Source organism: Diceros bicornis, chromosome 10 (assembly GCF_020826845.1).
Source record: "Diceros bicornis minor isolate mBicDic1 chromosome 10, mDicBic1.mat.cur, whole genome shotgun sequence".
In the NCBI taxonomy this organism is placed as follows: domain Eukaryota; kingdom Metazoa; phylum Chordata; class Mammalia; order Perissodactyla; family Rhinocerotidae; genus Diceros; species Diceros bicornis.
The window spans coordinates 66,665,435-66,686,310 of NC_080749.1; the positions used below are offsets into that span (position 1 = coordinate 66,665,435).

A 20,876-nucleotide genomic window follows, 5' to 3' on the forward strand; every position below is an offset into this window, starting at 1 on the left:
AATGTGTTATTTTCACTCTGGAAGGGAAGCACGAAAATGAATGATAAAGAGAAAGAAGCGAATAAAGCTGAGTGGATCCAGAAAGACGGAGAAAAGCTGGAAATAGATAAGGTATTGAGAGGAGCAAAAATGGTGGTGTCTACCATTTGATTTGAAGTAGTTTGCATTGCTAGTATGTGAACCTCTCCTGAATCTTCCATTATGGAAATCTGCAATGAAGTCTACTATGCTCAAAAGCAATTTATGTGAGTGGAATTTTTTACAGAGGTCAAAGAACGGGCTATTTCAGAGGTCAATACAAAATAGAACAACTTTATTCACTAAAAGAGAGTCTGATTCAAAGGGAGTTAGCAAGGAGGTTTCAGAGAAGCATATTCATAAGGAATACCACCATTTTATAGGAAGTGTAATAATATGGAAATCTCTTAGAGGGTGGAGGGAATACTGGTAGACTTTTTCGGCACTGAAGATGCGACCACCAAGGCTCTCGATCAATGACACTACTACTAAGTTATACTTAGGCTATACTTAGGTTTATGCTTTATTTTGCATCTAGATATGTAAGTTAACATAAATGACAAGTATATATAGCAAACATTCCTCATCAGTTGTGCTAGACTCATTTTGTTGAATCTATAAATTTTGTTGGAGTTATTTTTATTGGAAACACGGCTCATTACACAGCAAGATGAGAATAGATATTTTTTGGACATTCTATTAGGAAATTACATCTTTTGATTCTTTAAAAATTACATTTTAAAAATATATTTTATATATTTTTATACCTATGTTTTAATAGGTCATTATGTTTCCTAGAAAAATTCTGTCTCATGGTTTATCTATTTTTAACTCTGAGCAATAGGCCAGTGTGCTATAAAATGTTCAAGGAATGGTAAGACAGTCACACATGAACTGATCTACTAAGCATACTTCAAAACACTAAAGACATAATTTTTCTGGAGTATTTTAATGCAATTTACAAACATACTTTTTGAGTTTATGTGATGTAGTGGGCACTATGAGGTGTCCTGCAAAGAGGTTTAAAATAGTTCTTCACAAATTCTTCTTTAATGTAGCTGGGGGACAAGAAACTTGGACATGAAAAATTAAAGAACAGAAGACAGAATGTAAAATATACAGTTTAGTGATAGAGATAAAACCATGAGCTGAAGTGAGCAGGAAGAGTTAGAATCAGGGAGGATCTTAGAGCATATTTAGGGCCACTTTTTTTTTTCTGGTTTAGTTCAATCTCCTATTTTACAGACGTGGCAACCAAACTCCAGTCTACGTACATGACATGCCTAGGTCAAAAGCTTGGCTGGAAAGAGATGTGTGCTACACACCAGGCCAGTGCTCAGGGGCCAGTCTCTCATATTATACACCAGTGCCCCCTTGCTCCTTGTGCACCCTCACACTCTTTACAGATGAGATGTAGTTACCAAATCATTGACGACTTGGGGAGTTGTATGCTGTGGTCTTGGATTAGAGAAAATTAACACACATAGGATTTCTCTTTAAGGAAAACACCACCAAATCACAAATACAAAATTAAGTCCAGAGTCTTGGAAGGGTCTTATTCAAGTAAATGTTCTGAAGCTTAAGCTTCATTAGTCTAATGGAAAACCTTTTTTGTCCCCCCCAGATTTACCTTAATTTACTTCCCACTGTTCTAGTCAAGCTGACTCACTCCTGATTCTCTGACCTATTCATATTGTTTGCTGAGAAAACTTTCATCCTGCCTTGTTGTGAAAGTCATACCTAATCTTCAAGAACCGGGCATCATCCTGCATGTAGAGCCATTTTGAAGAAAATATATAATTATTTTATAGACATAAAATAATTTTTTTTTTTTTTTTTTTTTTTTTTTTTTGTGAGGAGATCAGCCCTGAGCTAACATCCGCCAATCCTCCTCCTTTTTTGCTGAGGAAGACGGCCCTGGGCTAACATCGGTGCCTATCTTCCTCCACTTTATATGGGACGCCGCCACAGCACGGCTTACCAAGCAGTGCGTCGGTGCGCGCCCGGGATCTGAACCAGCGAACCCCGGGCCGCCGCAGCGGAGCGCGCGCACTTAACCGCTTGCGCCACCGGGCCGGCCCCATAAAATAATTTTTAATAGAGACATTTGTATTAATAGATGCAAAACTAAAATGTACGAAGATGCATAATTATCCCCAAGCTATAAATATAATGCAGTCAAGGTAATGAATAATTCTAAAGTTCAGTTGAATAAATAACAAACAATGACAAGACAAATGGACTCCAGAATTCAAAATAATTTTATATATATAATTTAGTAAATGTAACAACTTAGGTTTCAAACAGTAATAGAAAGGATGAACTATTTAATGAAAAGTATTGATACAATCGTCCATCAATTTTCGAAAAAGTTTATATCTGAGATTCACTTTGAGTTGGATTAAGATTTAAATGTGAAAATAGACCTATTAAATTATTAGAAATTTAAAAGTTAATATTTTTACTATCTTAAAGTCAGAAAGAATTTTCAATAAGACTGTTAAACTTTAGTGCTAACTAGAAACAGATCTTTATATTGCCAAAATTCAGTCTCGCCTGAAATATTCTCCTTATTTTTTTCTCTTTCCCACTTCTCATCCATCTGTCAAGTTTCAGAGTCTACTGAATGATTATGTCAATAAAGCAATGCAAAAATATTCACAGTTAGAGGAATTGAGCTATTACAAATCACATTATTTGTTACAAAGAACTTCAGATGATATTTTATTTCCAGCTCCTGTCTTTAATTCAGAGTAGTTACAGTCAGATGTTCCAGAATCTCAGAGCTGGAATGGACCTGAGAGGTCTTACAGTATAACCTGCTCATTTTACAGATTTAGAAGGGAAGAGTGCAGGAGAGTGTAGTGATTTGCCTCATATTCCACAGCTGTGGTAGCTGAGCTAGCACTAGGAGTTCCCTTTCCTAAATCTCAGTTCTGTGCTTCTTTTATTGGGTTAAAATTAAACCATATATGAGTCGAAATAATATTTTAAAATAATATGATAGCAAACTGCAACTGGTTCTCAGTTATATTTTTTAATCTCCCCAGAGATGATTTTTCAACCTCTTTCTTGCAGGAATGTAAATATATATCCACCGTAAACTGCACTTGCTAGACATACAATTTTAAAAATTACAAAAGGGGCAGTTAACTTCTCACAAAAAAATCTTACCAATACTCTGCAAGTCCTGTAAGATCAATCTAATGAAGAGAAAGCAGTTTAAATTTGGACCTTTCATTGTCAAGCCACTTCCAATTTATCTCCTCCAAACTATCCAATATATGTTAGGATTTATAAGTTCGAAGAACACTCAGAAAAAATAGTGTCATCCTCTTAGTTTCCACATGAAGATGACTGGTACACACAGATAGTGGAGGTCAAAATCAGTTTTTGCTTAGTAAGTGACTTTTCTTCCATGTTATGCTCTTTCCTATATGTCTTCACAAAATTGAGGCCTTATAAAAATTGATCTGGCACCACTTCACATAAAACAGTTCAGGAAGAAAAATCCAGCTGTCAGATGTAAGTAGGCATTTTGAGCATTCAAACCTTGCACTAAGGAACAGTGAGTCATATGAAATGTAATGTGCAAAGGAAGCTGACACATAAAAGGATAGAACAACAATGATGGGTTCCCAAAGACATGCTGTGGGACAAAGGATAATTATAGAGGGTCTATTTTTGGGTCCAGTAGAATGACTTTGGAATTTAAAAATCACAGCTGAAGTACAGAAGATGAAATTATGTCACTCAGCTTTGAATTTAAGATAAAATAATTTAGTAGTCTTTATTTTTCATTAATGCTATTATAGTTTATTAAGATGATACATGATTGAATTTTTAAATACTTTGCAGTCTAAAAATAAGTTAGGACAGGAAAGCTACTTTAATTTTGTCAGGAAGAGGGCTGTGAGGTGTAGTAACAATTGCATAATTAATATCTTATCTGACATGGTACTATAATGCCAGATATAAATAAGAGGACACATCCGTCTGCAACAGTCATCTTTTTGGAAGCACCAATGCCCCTGAAGCTTGTAATTAATGCACAGGATTAAAGTTGAAACTTCTTTGCCAGGAGTTCTAAAAACGGTACCTAGAGCAATTTAAAATTTTAAAACAGCTCGCTCCCTATTTTTCTGTTCCCTTATTTATAAACAAGATATCCTCTTATGTTCCAATTATGGGGAAGTTTTACATCCATTTATAGGAACATATCAGTGACTATGTGAATCAGAAAGCAAAGAACTCTACAGAAGAAAGGAATTTAGTCAAAATGAGCAACTTAGCCCTATTATTTTATAACATTAAACATAATTTTTCTATATATGTGTGTAAACATATATATATAGTTATAGCTATAGTTATAATAAGATTTGCCACAGACGTTATATATGTATGTGTGTGTGTGTGTGTGTTTGTGTGTTGGTGGCTAATATTACTAAATTACTAATATTACTAAATCTGATAGAACCCATTCTAATTAATTTAGCACTCCTAGTCCTCTGGACTAGGGAACAACAACATGAAGGCTAAATCTATACTCAAAGGTCCTAAGGAAATGACTTTGTAAGTTTGATAGATGTCCATTATTCCATCTTGGTCAGTATTTATTGGACTGCCTTTCAAAGTTTTCCTTTATTCAGAAGTAATTTGAAGTTAAACTGTGTATTATTCTGTGAAGTCTTTCTTACTATCATTAACACGTTCATATTATCCTCGACTTCATTGGAAATCCAACACGTTACTTTCATTAGGTCATGGATGTTCTTTTGGGATGTGTGCAATACCTGAAAGTAGGGCCATCCAAAGTTTTGAGAGGTGGCAGCACAAATAGTTGATGTATCATCGTAGGACCCTGGATGACAAGAGAACATTCTTGTGAATTTGGTAATAGTATTAGTGGATAGTGGGATTTTACAGAACTTAAAATTATATACTAGTATGTTTCTTTGTTAAAATCATATACATATGTATTTTAGATGTTGCACTTTAAAAGGCAGTTGGGAGGAGATGTATCAGGCACATGAAGGTTGCCACCACGCTAACCTGGAAGTAATCAAGAACTTTGTTCTTGGCATCTTATTTCTTAAGAATGAGGATTTTAAGGGGCACAAACATAGAGGATGGTACCTGTTGTTCAAGATCTTAGCACTTGGAAGAGGTAGATGCCCTGAAATGTTCAGCAGAAATGTTGTTCCTGGTAGAAGGGATGACTTGGTCAATGGTTCTGAGGAGGGAATAACGTGGTTGGTTCAAAGTGCAGAAAGAGGGTCAACGTAATAGAAGTTGAGTGAATGAGGGAGAAAAAGTGATGTAGACCTTGTAAAGAGGGAGCAGAGGCTAGATCGTGTCAGCAATGAGATTTAACTCTCCTTAAACACATGGCGTTATTAACTAGTGAGATTTGTCCACTGCTAAACAAAGACTTAATGTATATAAACATGGTTTACATGCATCTTTTCAGACTCAAACTAATGTTGAAAGCAAGATATAGCTATAATCTAGCTTACTTTGTTGGCATTTATACAGTACATGGACTTGTAGAACTTCAAAAATGTCAAATTTGCGTTTGCAAATTATTTATCTCCATTAGTTCTTATTGTGGTTTGAAAGGCTTTTATTGAACTTACCCTTATGAGTTATCAATTTGCTGCTACTTCTAAAAATAATCTCTGAATTATCACCAAGGATGTCTATGAAGTCAATAGGGATCTTTATATGAAAGCTCAAAAGCATTAAGAAAGCTAATGTTAAAGGCAATCTTTGCAATCAAATCTTTTGTGAATCAAAAAACATTTTTAATTATTTTGTAAAATTGCTTTTTAAATTTTTATACCGTCACATATTTTAATGATTTATTATATATTATTATACATTGTCCAATATATGTTACAATTAGGATCAGGATCTGGTCATATTAAACAGATGTGTATTTTTACATCAACAGAAACTGCATATATTTAGACTCTGGATTTTCTACAGGCTATTTTGGAAAAAATAACTTGTCAGTCTCAGGCTTTACTAGCATACATATGGAATTCAGAAGGTCAAAGTTGAAGTTTATTTTGAATATTTTCCCAACGTGCTAGAAAATACCACTAGAAATAGAAATGACCATGGAGTGTTATTGTTTTTCCTGCATGGTTCTGGAAATTTCATTTTTCATTGCAACTGAAAATGCTATGAAGGAATCTTTCTACCCTTTTGGTGATTTGGAATAAGTAGAAAACAGATATGTCAATGGTTACTTCTGGCTATCAGAATATTTGTTTATGAGTTAATTTTGGTTAGTAAATGTGTTGCACATATTAATAGAATAATGTATATGTCAGCATGGTCTTACTTCCACCTTCCTCTGAAAAATATCCGTATCTGTAGTACCAAAAAACAGGTTAATTTCCAAGAAGAGAGAATACAAAGAAAATATTATAAAGCTTTAATAAAAATGATAGAGATACCTAGAAAAAATTCAAAAGAAAACTAATTTTGTTCAAGTAGCACCACTGGTTGAAGTGATTACACTATGAAATCACAATTAACTAAACCCTAGAAACACAGAAAAGAGATACAGCAAATAAGAATAATAGATAAAACTTCTTGATGTTATGTTGTCATGGTGAAGCACAACAACTAAGCTAAAAGAAAAAACAATGCAAATCTAAGTATACTTATTAAGAGGAAATCAGAACCTTGAAGAAATATATTGGTTAAATTCAGCTGATGGATATGAGGGCAATCAAGTGGTTTCCAAAATGAGGAATTATGTGAAAGACAAACTCCAGCGCATTCTGTGATGTTTTAATGTATCAGAAATAATTTTACAAAAGTAGAAAAAGAAATGCTATCTCTTTCAAGAGACTTGTAAGCTCCATAAATAATTTAAAATATTCCAAAGAGTATAAAAAGCATACGTCATTATACTTTTGTCCTAACTCACAGAATGTTGTACACTAGGAGTGAATCTTAATGTATTTTGGGTGATCCTGATGTGTCAGTGTAGGTTCATCAATTGTAACAAGTGTACCACTCTGGTGGGGGATGTTGATAGTGGGGGAGGCTGTGCATGAGTGGGGATCGGGGGTATATGGAAAATCTGTGTAACTTCTACTCAATTTTGCTGTGAACCTAAGACTACTCTAAAAATCATCTATTTAAAAAAAAAAAGCATGGGGCCGGCCCCATGGCTTAGCGGTTAATTGCGAGGGCTCTGCTGCTGGCAGCCCGGGTTCGGATCCCAGGTGCGCACTGACGCACCGCTTCTCTGGCCATGCTGAGGCCGTGTCCCACATACAGCAACTAGAAGGATGTGCAGCTATGACATACAACTATCTACTGGGGCTTTGGGGGATAAACAAACAAATAAATAAATAAAATTATTAAAAAAAAAGCATGCATGCATCTGAATGGAATTATTCATTTTCTTCCTCTCTATTTTAAAGGAGATGTGTATTTGATGAGGTTTTTAAATAAAGGGAAATGGAAAGTTAGGGATATGATTCTAGGCATTATCAATCTGTGTTCTTATTCATTATGAGAAATGCTATTCATACATTCCAAGTTTTAAAAGCAATAAAACATAATCTTTCTTTTCCCTGGACCACCTAACCAAAAAGAGATGGTTAGTCCTTTTCTTAAATAATACTAAGCAAAAGTGGCTTAACCATAATTCTACAACATCAAGTCACTGCTACCCAATTAGAAGCAAATGTTTTAGAGGAAAATTTTAATTCGTTTTACATACAAATTTGCTGTGAGTCATAATTAAGGCAATGCAAATTAAAACCACAATGAGACATGATGTTACACCCACCAGACTGGCAAGAATTAAAAAGTTTGACAATAATACAAAGCATTGGATGTGGTGCAATGGAAACCTCATACGGTGTTGGTCGGTGGGAGTGTAAATTGGTATAGGCACTTTGAATTGCCAGGATCCTGAAATCTCACTCGCAAATATATTCCCTAAAGAAACTCAGACACATGTGTACCAGGAGATATGTAAAAAAAATGTTCATATCTTTGTTGTTTGTAATAGCAAAATGGTGGAAGCAATCCAAATGTCCCTCAGCAGGAGAAGGGATAGATGCATTGTGATACATTCATACTATGGAACGCTGCAACAGTGAAAAGAAAAAACCAGAGCTCCACATGTTAACACTGATGCATCTCCAAAACATAATGCTGAATGAAAGAAGCAAGTCTCAGAAGACTGTATTCAGAATGATTCCACTTCCATAAAGGTAAAAATAAAAACAACAAAACTAAATAATACATTGCTTAGAAATACATATATACATGGTAAAGCCATAAAGTAAAGCAAGAGAATGACTGGTATAAGTTTATGTTAATGTGGGGACATGTATGTGACTTAATCAGGGAGGAACATGATGGACGAGATGGGTTCTAGGTATACAGGCATTTATTTATATGCATGAGATTTTAAAAATTATAAAAAATGTTTGTAGAACGGTATACAGAGTATGATTCCTTACTTCGAAATCATGTATTTGTTGTGGATCTATGGATCAAAATTTATAAAAATGCAATGTATTTCGAATAGGTCAGGGGGGTTGGGTGGGAAATGGAGCTGCCTCACACAGTACCGATCCAATTTGAAAGTTGACTTCCTTTTGTCCTAATATTGTTGATTACACCCCTTTTAAGATTTTATGGTTATATCGTAGTAATATGCACAATTTAAACACTTTGAATTTTACAAATATGATTTAGGTGTGCGAATTCTATTTGACTGTAGGTTACTTTCCTAGTTACATGGAGGAAATTTTGAAACACCAATGATGAACAACTGGTGAATCACTGTATATGTGTGTACATTTGTGTGTGTATGTGTATTTACCCCTGAGTACAATGAAAGAGAAAAGGGTCTGCAAAGTCGTATTTTGGATTATTACCAAGTTCCTAAGGCTTTTAAGTTAGGGTGTTTCAGACAGGGAAAACATGCCCCCCAAAGCACAAAACTAATAATTCTCAAAGCCAGAATTAGAAGAGAAGTAAGTCTTGTTGTTTATGTGTAGTTCAGTGTGAATTTATACTTATTACTTCATTATTTAGAAAGAGAATCACTTGGTTTAAACATCTGCCTTGTTCACTCTTTTGTTACTGTAAATTTGAACCTATTCGTGTTATTATGTCTTATTCTCACAATGTCCAGAGTTCAGTAAAGAGAAAACTGTTTTCAAGGCACATGGGGCTCATTTAAACATCACCTCCCTCTGTATGTTGAGCCACCCTAGACTGACTCTGGAAGGTTTGGAATGAGAAGAGGGATTTGCATTTTACCAAACAGCTTTGCTGCCTTAAATGTGGTATGATTGATTAATGTGGCCCAATTTCTGGGCTATCTTTTGAGAAACTGTCCTAGACAGACAGTCCTTGTCAGTAGGTCAGATTCTATGAACCTCCAGTTAAAGGTAGAGTCATTATTTGGATGAATGAAGTTCAAGTCTTAGAAGATGATTACCACCCCGGAGGTGGTCTTTGCTTCTCACAACTTCTTCATAAACAGTCTTCACCTCTTATCAGAAGAATTAACCCCTAGGCTTAACACTCAACCCCATTCCCCAAACAAAAGAGCAGATAAAGTTTTCCTATTCAAAATGTTAGGCAAGGCAGCTGGAAGACATTTGCATACCAACTTTTCGTACATGGCCATGTATCCAAAGTATCTCCAGATCATAATCAATGCAGGTGAGAGCTGGATTTTTATTTCCTAACCTTTCTGGCAAATAAAATACGTCTTATTGAACCAATTTATCTTCTTTTATAGCTTTTCCTTTTCTCTTCTCTCTCTTTTCCTCTTTATTCTGTTCACTCCCCTTTCCTTTTTCTGGGTTCTTTTACTTCCAAATCCCATCCCTCACTCTGGTTTGTATTAGTCTTTTTACTCAGTAAGCAATAATTGCTAAGATAATTACATTGTTACAGTCATATATATTTATTCTCTAGATGAGAATTTTTCTGAATCTTCTCTGTTCTCTGTTCTCCTGATTGGCCCTTAACTCCCTAACTGTTCATTTCATTTCTAATTTCATGAACTTCTGAGTGAATCTCCAAACCCCTCACCTTGCCATTTACCAAGATCCTGTCACCAGCCCTGTAACAAAATGCAGTGTCTTGACTTTACTCCAAGGGTGAAAAGTTTAGAGTGTGTAAAATTTTGAAATTATCTTTTTAAAAACGTGCAGTTAGGGGCCAGTCTGGTGGCGTAGTGGTTAAGTTCGTGCACTCCACTTTGGCAGCCCAGGGTTCATGGGTTCAGATCCCGGGCAGGGACCTCCACACCACTTGTCAAGCGATGCTGTGGTGGCATCCCACATACAAAATAGAGGAAGATCGGCACCAACGTTGGCTCAGCAACAATCTTCCTCAAGCAAAAAGAGGAATATTGGCAACAAATGTTAGCTCAGGGTCAATCTTCCTCACCAAAAACAAACCATGCAATTAAAAAATGTGACATATGTAAACATGGAGAGCTCATCCACTCTTTTAGAAACAAACGAAGTGAGGACCTAGTTAGTAAAAGAAATTAGTTAAACTAAGACTAATCAGAGAATTGTTAATAATAATATTTGTTTGTGGGCAACATCATGAATTACAAAATTGATTTGAGGTCATATTTCATGCTATAGACTAGCTAGTTATGTCTCTGGTGTTACTATCAATCTCCTGGAATAGACATACTTAACATAGTCAAGGTGATCCAGCATATGTAAGAGCTGAAGAACTAAAACAGATATGAATTTTAATCCAAACACTTAAATCCATTATGCAATGGAGAATCAGTTGTAATAATTAGTGAAACTCTTGTAAGTTGACAGCAAATTTTTTTACACTTCATTTAGTATGAGACAGTTATTCAGACTTTAAAACATCCTTTTTCATCCTACAAGTAGCACTCTATTAGAAAAGGCTCTCAAGAATATGTGGTGCCTCTGCTGAATCTAGGTGAGAGTGAAAAATATTTCGGCATTGTCTTTTTCTGAACAGGACTACTGGGAATACCCACTTGTCATTGTAGGGACTGATACTAGCTTGAGAAAGTGTGATGTGTCTCTGCTCACTGTGACAAATTAGTCATTTTTGCACTCCAATTTAATTGCAAAGTACTTGAATTGAAAATTCTGTCAAGGTTTTTATTACATAAAGTTTATGCATTTCCACCATTTCATCAAGCACGTATAGATTAGAAATTGTCACTCTTTTGTCTTTTAAAAATTATTTTGGTTTCAGTTTTATTTTATTATTATTATTGTCTATTTTAAGCTACTTGGTACAAAGAAAATGAGTTGTAGAATATTGGGTTGTCATGCTATATATAAACATACCAGAAATAAATTGAATGTAGATTAATTCATAAAACAAAATACAGTTTTTGTTAGGGCATTATTATCATTTATGTTTTGTAATAGTAACTTTTTTATAAGTATACCATTCGATAATGACCACATCAAATGAAGTCAGAAAGTTCTAGAAGACTTAAAGAAGAAGCTATTTTACAATTTACTTTTATGTTTTGAACAATACTACATTTAGGACAGATAGTTGCTTAATCCAAACTAATTTGTTGCTTAAGGTTTAAAATCCAGTCAGTGTGTTAATATGTTGTGATAATATGTTGCACGATAGTAAAATTAGCACCCTGACACATTTTACAACCTGTTTTCTCTGACTACTGTAGATGTATTTTGAGAATCAATCTTTTTCTCCAAGGAAAATTATTGTTTCCCTGAATGATATACATATCTACACTCAGAAGAAAAAAAACTCAATTATGATATTTCTAGCTGAATGAACAATTTGTACTCTGAGTCTCAAACACGTGGAGAATTTAAAATAGAAAAGTATTGCATAACTTGTGAGTGTGTCAGTTCAGAAGATATATTTTGTGAAAATCCACCATGATGCTTTCAAACAAATCATCATTTTATTTAATGAAAAACATATATTTCAATTTATAAGATAGTCCTTTGGCTTTAAGTATAGAAAACTTCCAAGACTATACAATTATAAAACACCATTGACTGTTGGCATTCTTTTTAGAATTATCTTTAAATATTTATAAATCAATGTTTTAAAAAGCTTTATAAATTACAGATTAACAAACATGTAACTCATCACTTATTAAACAGATGTATAATTTTTTGGCAATTAAACAGAATTGGTATTCTACCATATATGCTTTCTTAGGAGATTGATTTACTTTCTTTCAATTTCACTGCTAAATTTTTCTTCTGCTTCTATAGACTTAGTGCTATTGTCCAGAAAGGCAATAAGTAATGGAGTAAGACTTTTATTGGGAGGCAACAGTTGGCAAGTCTGCCAGTTTCAACAAGAAATTCCGCCAATTTCAGGCATTCTTTGGCCATTTGGGAAAATGCTTCAACATTTTGTGTTAAAATACTGAGCAACCTTCTCATTTACCCTAGTTTGAAAGGTCATTCCTTAGAATTCAGTGAAACCTGGATACTAAATACATTACAGAAATCATCTTTACTAATTTATTTTCCTTTACAAAGGCAGTGAAGGGATAAATATTAGGTTGACCTAAGAATAATAAAATGGTAATTAGTTTCTGAATATTTTGTCTTTGGCGATGTGTAGTGATTCTAACACCTTCAGAATTTCAGCTCCAGCATCTATTGTATAAAGATTGATATAAAGAAACACATTCAGGGGCCGGCCAGGTGGCGCCAGCGGTTAAGTGCACGCTCTCTGCTAAGGCGGCCTGGTTAGACGGTTGGGATCCCGGGCGCGCACCCACGCACCAATTGTTAAGCCATGCTGTGGCAGCGTCCCATATAAAGTGGAGGAAGATGGGCATGGATGTTAACCCAGGACCAGTCTTCCTCAGCAAAAAGAGGAGGATTGGCAGATGTTAGCTCAGGGCTGATCTTCCTCACAAAAAAAAAAAAAGAAACACATTCATTCATTTAATCACTTATTAAGCAATTTTTAAGTACCTACTATATTCAGGAACTTCTCTAAGTGCTCAGGATATATTAGTGAAAAAAAAACAGGCAGAAGTGCTCTACCTGTAGAGCTTACATGTTAGTGGTATGGACAGAAAATAAACAATAACATAGAAAGTATGTAAATTATAGTGGATGGTTTGTTGCAAGGTGTTTGGTATTATAGGACAAAGCTAGGACAAACTAAAATAGATGAAGATGGGCAAGAGGGTTGTGGTGGCGTAGGTGTAGGTTGATTTTAAATAGTGATTAGGTTAGGCCTGATGGAAAAGTTTATATCTGAGCAAAGACTACAGGGAGGAGAGGGACTTAGGCATATGAATTATCTGGAAGAAGAGTGTTCTATGCTCATTAAAAGAAACCCACAGGTAATTTTTAATCATCTTTTAGATAATGTGCTTAACTGCCTTTAAATTTATGCCAGTTGATATCAGAGGTACTAGCAGGAGGTAAACTTGTCTGGAAGTGAAGGACTGAACAAAAGGAAGAAGAGACACTAAAATCTGGAATCAGGGTCTACAGGCCCACAAATAAGGCAGATTAGCATTTTTTTCATATTCAGGTGCTATAATGATGCACATATGATGAAGAATAGAGAAAAGGAGACAGATAAACTTAGAAAGTTACTCAGTTAACTCACTCAAATAATTATTCCTTCATTAATTTCTATTACAATCTTCTATCAATAAAATAATACAATGCACAATGATCTTTGTTGCTTATTACAAATTTAACTCCAAAGAGTTATTCAAATTGAAATGGATATACTGTGCCAGCTCTCCAGATAGAAAAGCTTATACATTGTCTTTCCAGATTGTTTCCCTTCCGTGATTATAACATTATGCAATTATGTCTGGAAGAAAAACATAGACCATGATGTGGGACAACCGTTGAAGTCTAAACGATTTTGAGTAATTAGGAGCAGAGTGTTGTCTAAGTGTAAAAATCTAACTTTTTTTTTTAAGTACATGCTATTTCAAGACCTACAGCGTAGTTAGACTTAATGAAACCCTCTGAGGAAACGCTGAGCTGGAGTCTCTTATTTCTAAGTTAGGAACCCATTAACTAGATTTATTTAGCTTATTCAGGCCTCTGCCTTCAGAATCTAAATATAAATTAAAAGTTTTGAACATGTAATCTTTTATGGTATGCATGGTACTAGAATCGAGAGAGTTGAGAACTTGTAACCTTAAATGTGCAGTCTTTTATTGATACTGGAGTTGTGACAGTTGAGAGCTTAGTGAACAAACAGCTTTCAGGGTTAATCCGAAAAATTACACAGTTAGTGGATTTTTGAAGGATGTTTGAGCTACACAAAAACTCAAACTTAAACTCTTTGATAATTTTGGTATATTTATTTTGAAGGAAGTAGGCAGGAATATGGCTTAGTAAATATGGACATATATTAATTTTATGATCAAAAAGACTGACTAAGTCTTTTGTAATAATTTTTGAACTGATAGCATGGAACACAGCACAGGAAATCCTTTTGGAAAATGTATAATTAAGGAAGTTAACTCATGTAAGGAATTCAATTAATTAAAGTACTAAATAATATTTAGGAAAATCATTTTATGGGTTTCACCCGTCAGTTTGCTCTAAACCTTAATGGTTACTCATATCTCATTTGAAGGCCTTCCTGTTAAAATTAATGAAACCAAACATTCTTCAAAGCTTTATTCTTAAGAATATCATTTTCTTTTACCACATTCTTTTCGTCTTAAAAAGGAACAATTTCTGATACACAACTGTGACATCTGTGATGGATTTAGATGCAAGAAAATCTTTCTGTTAAAGTATGAAATGTCAAAGTTAGAAGCAGTTGAAAAGAAGATGTTTCAGAATGTCTTAACCAAAGCACATACAATTGTGAGCTAAGTAGAATCCATTATGTTGTTCTTTATTTCAGGTGTTTTTTTTTTTTTAGTGTTTCATCTATAATCCAAAGTTTCCCAAATATAATGAATATATACAGGAAATATCTGATTTATCAGGTTTTATCATTTTAGAAAACATCCTAGTTAAGGCATTCAGTCCTGACCTTGTGACAAGATGAAAAATAGAGTATCGGTCAGCAGCGAAGATCAAGAGTTCATGCTTTAATCAGCACTGTCTTACACTAAACTGAGGTGAAGCTGATGTTGTCCAGAGCAGAGGTCCTGTCTTACTTACCTTTAACCTCTAGCATAGGGCCTGGCACATCGTGAGAGCTTTCTAAACAGAGGATCATGCTGTTTAACCCTATCACCCCCTAATAGCAAGAATGACATAGTCATATGAGTTAAAACACAGCTGTTCTCTGACAGGATTAAATTCTGGAGTGAACAGAAATTTCCCCATTTAAAATATACTGTAATGAGAACGGATTTTAATTTGCTAAGAAGAGCAATTCTGGAAGGTCCTATGTGGATGATGTAGGGGAAAACATGCTACCTTACTTTTTGAAATGTAGAAATCTTATATCCTTTTATATCTCTTTATCCTCCGCTATTATAATATAATTATTTTAAATATTTTCTCTACGTACATTTAGAACCACCTCAGTCTTCCCCCTTTCCAAAAGAAGCCCTGAATAACTGGAGAATATATACCATGGTATGGTTGGATGAGATATCAAGATATGGTTGGTTAAGATATCAATCCTTATTAATTTAACTAGTGAATTCGCTGCAATTCCAATTATCATTCCAGTAGTAATTTTTGAAGAATTTCCTAAATCTAAGAACCTGTATAAGTTTGGGGGAAAAAAAAGCAAATATGGATGAATCCCCCTAACTAGTTGTGATGGTTAATTTTATGGGTTAACTTGGCTAGGCTATGGTCCCCAGTTGCTTGATCAAATACTAGTCTAGCTGTTGCTGTCAAGGTATTTTGTAAATGTGATTGACATCTACCATCCATTGACTTTAAGTTAAGGTGATTACCCTCAATAGTATGTGTGAGCCTCATCCAACCAATTGAAGGCTTTAACAGCAAACACTGAGGTTTCCCAAAGAAGAAAGAATTCTTCAAAATTTTTTTTCCATGCTACTGATCACCTGAGACCAGAAAGTAGCTACTGGGCATTTGGTTTGAAGGAACTTGAGGGTTAGGCAGGTGTAGGTGAAGGAACATAGTGAAAGGAAAAGAGTGCAGAAAGGAAGATGGGAAATTGACAGCAATTACCCACTAGATTGTTTTTCCCTAAAGCCCTGCAGAATTGCCCTCTGGTTGATGGAAATAATCTTATAGGCCATTTGTTTCTGATGTCCATGTCTGTTTTTTGAGTACTCAGATACTTCTAAAAGTATCTGAGGTGGCTGAAAAATATATACATATAATTTACCTCATTATAAAAAAAAATTGTGGTTTGAATGAATTAGCATAGGTTCATAAATGAGAGTCCAAGAACTCTTAATGGATCCATCAAAAAGGAAGATCCCATGAAACTCATGCAACTATATGCAAATGTGAATCCCTATGAATGCAGATGAGTTTGCTTTGTTCTGGAGAAAGAGTTTATAGTTTTCATTACATTCTCAAAGTGGTCCATAATTAATAAAATATTAAAAAAAAATTTTTTATAATAAATTATCTTAAACCAAAACCTAAATAATTGTTTACCATTCTATTGTACAGGTACTTTTTCATCATATTTTTGAAATATAATACATAAGAAAGTATAAGTGTCTACCATTAGGCATTAGTAAGAAGTCCCTGTAATAAAGACATTTTTACAAAACCAAAATAACAACCAAAAACTTGCAGCCCTGCAAATTGAGTTTAATCTGATCATTCTTAATGTTCTTTTAAATTTGAGCCTCTCCAGCTGTTATAGTAGTCAAAAGTAAAAATTTCTTGAGGAATATCTAAATTTATCTCTAATGTACTAAATTCCACAAAATCCATATATGTAACAAAAATAAATTTACTTTTATTATCTTGTGTTAGAAGAGATTGAATTTAAATTTGGTGGATCATTAGCCTTATTCGACTGCGTGCAACGTCAGTAATAAGAGGTCTAATAATGAATAATACACAATAGTGCAACAAAATAGGATTTAGAATCACAGTAGATATAAGTTCAAGCTGGAGCTTTGTCAATGGTGGTTGACTTTGGACACACCCTGTATTTAATTGAGCTTCAGGTGTAAAAGAAAGAAAAAGACAATTTCTGTTTAATATACCTTTTAAAATTGTTAGTATGAAGACACTTTTTAAGTGCTCTAGTTCTACAGAAATGGTGATTAATAATATCCATATTACTAGGTTCTGGCATATGCTCTATGGTGGCATAAGTGTGATCAGTCTAAAAGTCATTACAAACCACACCTGTCCCTGTCCTATGAAGAAGCTGTATTCTGTCTGTGTGTGGATTGTTTACAATGAGCTTTTGTATGGAAACAAGTTATGTCCTCAGTCCTGTCCACAAAAGATTTATGACAAGCACTAACATTTGTTGAACACCTACTAAGTGCCAGGTGCTGTGCTAAACATTTTCCATGCATTGTTTCCTGGATTTCTCACAAAACCTTATAAAGCAGTATTATTGTCACTTGCATATTGTAGATGACAAAGGAGAACTAAGAAGTGGTGGATTTTGAGTTCCTATGAAGCCAAAGTCCATTTAGCTGCACTTCTGTAATATAGCTCATATTTCACCTGTGGTATTTTAGGTTGTTTTTTTTTTCTTTTCATTTTTTGCAATTGATGAGAAAGAAATGGGAAACAAAAACATGATTTTTAAAAAAATTCTTGCTGATCACATAAACTCAGGGACTAACCTGGGCACCTAAGATTATTTACTCTATCATTGTCTCAGTAGAATGGCACATTCTATACTTTAACCTAAGGTTCTGGGAAGAGCATCCATTGGCTCTAGGGATGACAAGGTACCAGGCACCAATTGGAAAGGGAAGCAGAGTGGCTAAGAGCATGAGGTCTGGAGCCAGCTGGCCAGACTTCAAGTCCTGGCTTGCCACTTGATAGCTATGTGACCTTGGGCAAATTCCTAAAGAGCTCTGTGCCTTGGTTTTAGAGTTTCTTATCTGCGAACAAAGATGATGATAACATTTCCTAGAGTTTTGGGGAAGATTAAATGAGTTTATACAGGAGTAATTAATAATGTACATGGCACATGGCAAACCCTCAAAGAAATTAGCTAAATAATCTCAGCAGCAGCAAGCCACTCTAAAAAGAGCTTCTCTCGGATGAGTGCAGTGTGGGAAGATGCTCCCACTGAGAACTTCAGGAGGGAGTGCTGCAGCAGGGAAGGCAGACTCTCCTGTTTGAGGCAAGAAACAAAGTTATTTGTCCCTCAGGGATATTAGGACATATGCATCTAATAATGCATCCTTCATCTAAAAATGTCAAGGACCCAAGGTCAAGCTGACAATAAACATATATATTTACATGGATAAACCGGACAAGTTCCAAGATATTTTAGTTAATTAACTGGGATTTCATGAAATTATGTTGAACACACTTAAAATGTGGCAATGTCCTTACTACACCTGACATGAACGCTGTCTAAAGTGTACTCCATTCCAGGAAATTGATTCAAACAACAATTATACCTAAATTTCTAAAACACAAATGACTAAGTTATATTTTTTGCCTTAACTAATAAAGTATATTGGCATGCTTTCAAAAAAGATTTAAAACATTGAAAACAAATTTTTAGAAAAAACATATGTAGATTGATTAATAAAACATTTAAGCGTGTTACTCTAATTTTAGGTTTCCATTACCTAAGTAAAAACAAGTCTACTATTTTGCCTCACATTTGAAAACAACTATAGAATTACGCAAAAAAAATCACAGTTTTGTACTGATTATATTCTTTTCCCATAGTTTTAATTCTCCTTATTTTTTGTTATAATATTATTTATTCTTTTCTAGTACTTACCAAAGTTCCAATTTTTCCTTCAAATTATCGTTGGAAGGAAGGTAAAATTGAGTTTTATGCACAAAATATCTATACAACGATTGGTCCCAGGTTAATTAGTGGATACAGGTTCAAATTAATACTCAATTGTAAAATTTATAGAATCAATACTTGGATATAAGACAAATTTATCTTAGTTTTAATTGATAAAACCTAGCCTGTGTGCTCATGAATACGCTAATGATCCTTCACGTGACTAAGCTGTAAGGAGAGGGGCCCTCTTGTAAATCAGTTAGTTGCTATTTCACTATATCACCGCTATTTAATACACCAGATGACATGTTCAGGAGTCACTATGGTTTTATGAGAAACACAATTGAGCTCAGGTTAACCTGAACCTGAATAGAGAAATAATGACAGACTTATACAAAAGTTTATGCCATATTAACATTTTTCAATTAAAAAATATGTTCCATGTTAAAGGAAATAAGATTTCTCTGAAAACTGGGCTCCGTCCAACAACCTCAATAAAGTATAGAGCTGTAGCCTCAATACCATAGGGATGGGTTCGTTATTTATTTATTTATTTAGATTTATGTTGGGTTGATTTGAGATTTTTTTCTTTTAATTGGTAGTAAGGTAGAAAACATATCATACATTTAATTAAAACCATGAAGGAATACAAAGATAAACCTTCTTTTACGTTTTGAAAATAAATGCACTATTTTGACCGTTTTTGCAAACAATAACATATTGGTATGTTAGTTTTGCATAATACTGTCTCTTTTAAGTTAACAAACTAATGTAAAGGAGAAAAAGGAAGAAACATGTTCTAGGAAAATATTTTCAACTTACCATCTGATAATAATACTAGTAACCTAATAAACATAGACCTTAACTCAGTTCACAGCCAGAGATTCTATTTTATTTTTTAATAATAATAAGACTTATTGCATCTTTAAGAATTAAATTCACTTCTTTGTTTTTTGTAAAATAACTTATTAAACTAAAAAACAAATTAATTTGATTTTAAGATTACTCAAATATGGGAAAATGCAGAGATTATTTGATCTAATCTGATTTAATGAACAATATTATAATCCCAATTAGACATGAAAAAATAATAATCTGGATTTATCGAGGACTTTTCTGTTTAAATTGGAATGGCAATAGAATGCATAAAAATATATTATCTATTATTTAAATGGGTTTTGTTGATTTAATTATCACATATCTAATCATGTTCTTTTTTCCTGAATCACACTAGATCATTATTTATATTCCAAATTTTACGAGTAAATGTATTCTACCTATTATTTCTTCAATTTTAGACTAATGAAGACTATATATCTTCAAAATTATAAACCAACTTTTAAGTAGGTGGACTAAAATTAAGGTGTGAAAACTATCCAGGTACTTTGAATTGCATAACAGCTATTGATAAAAGAATTTGGGCAGAAATGGCTGTCTGTGTGAATAAATGGGAAAATGATTGTGATATCTGTTTAGCATACAGACCTGATCTTGTGTTTCTGGTAAATTTTTATTTTCCACCTAATTGCATCAAAACATTTTCTGATATTAAATGAGAGGCTTTCTTGAAATAATGTAATAGTGCAGCATTGTAGAAGTACTTTCGTAGAAAAGGAGAGCTTTCTTGAGAAATTATAAACGTTTATAGTTCACACATGGACTTGAGAACCAGACAGAGACAAATGTTTTAAATAGCTGTGCACTGATTTTCCATCTTAAGTATATTCTCTGATAGTTTGATTGAGACAAGAACTAAGGTGCTTCAGACTTGAGTCTCTGAGTGTCTTTTATTAACACCATTGGAATGATACAGCTTATGTTTATGGTTTAAAACCTTCTCTGAATCCTAAACAAAGATAAGGAATAAAGCCAATGACTTCAAATAATGTTCTTTGAATATATTTGTTTTCTGAAAAGTTGACACCATAATCATGATATCTCTAAAAACAGAATTATTTTTTCAA

At 34.0% G+C, this 20,876-nt stretch overlaps 1 protein-coding gene across 2 annotated transcripts in view; it reads right to left on the bottom strand.

Moving 5' to 3' along the window:
- CALCRL (calcitonin receptor like receptor) overlaps positions 1–20,876 on the bottom strand; it is a 102,657-nt gene that overhangs the window by 78,930 nt on the left and 2,851 nt on the right. The window contains exon 2 of one of the 2 annotated variants that reach the window (XM_058549388.1): positions 4,812–4,879. The exons of the other annotated variant lie outside the window; for it this stretch is intronic. The gene's annotated coding sequence lies outside the window, so the exon portion shown is untranslated. The remainder of the gene's footprint in view (positions 1–4,811; positions 4,880–20,876) is intronic. 2 annotated transcript variants of the gene reach the window in all.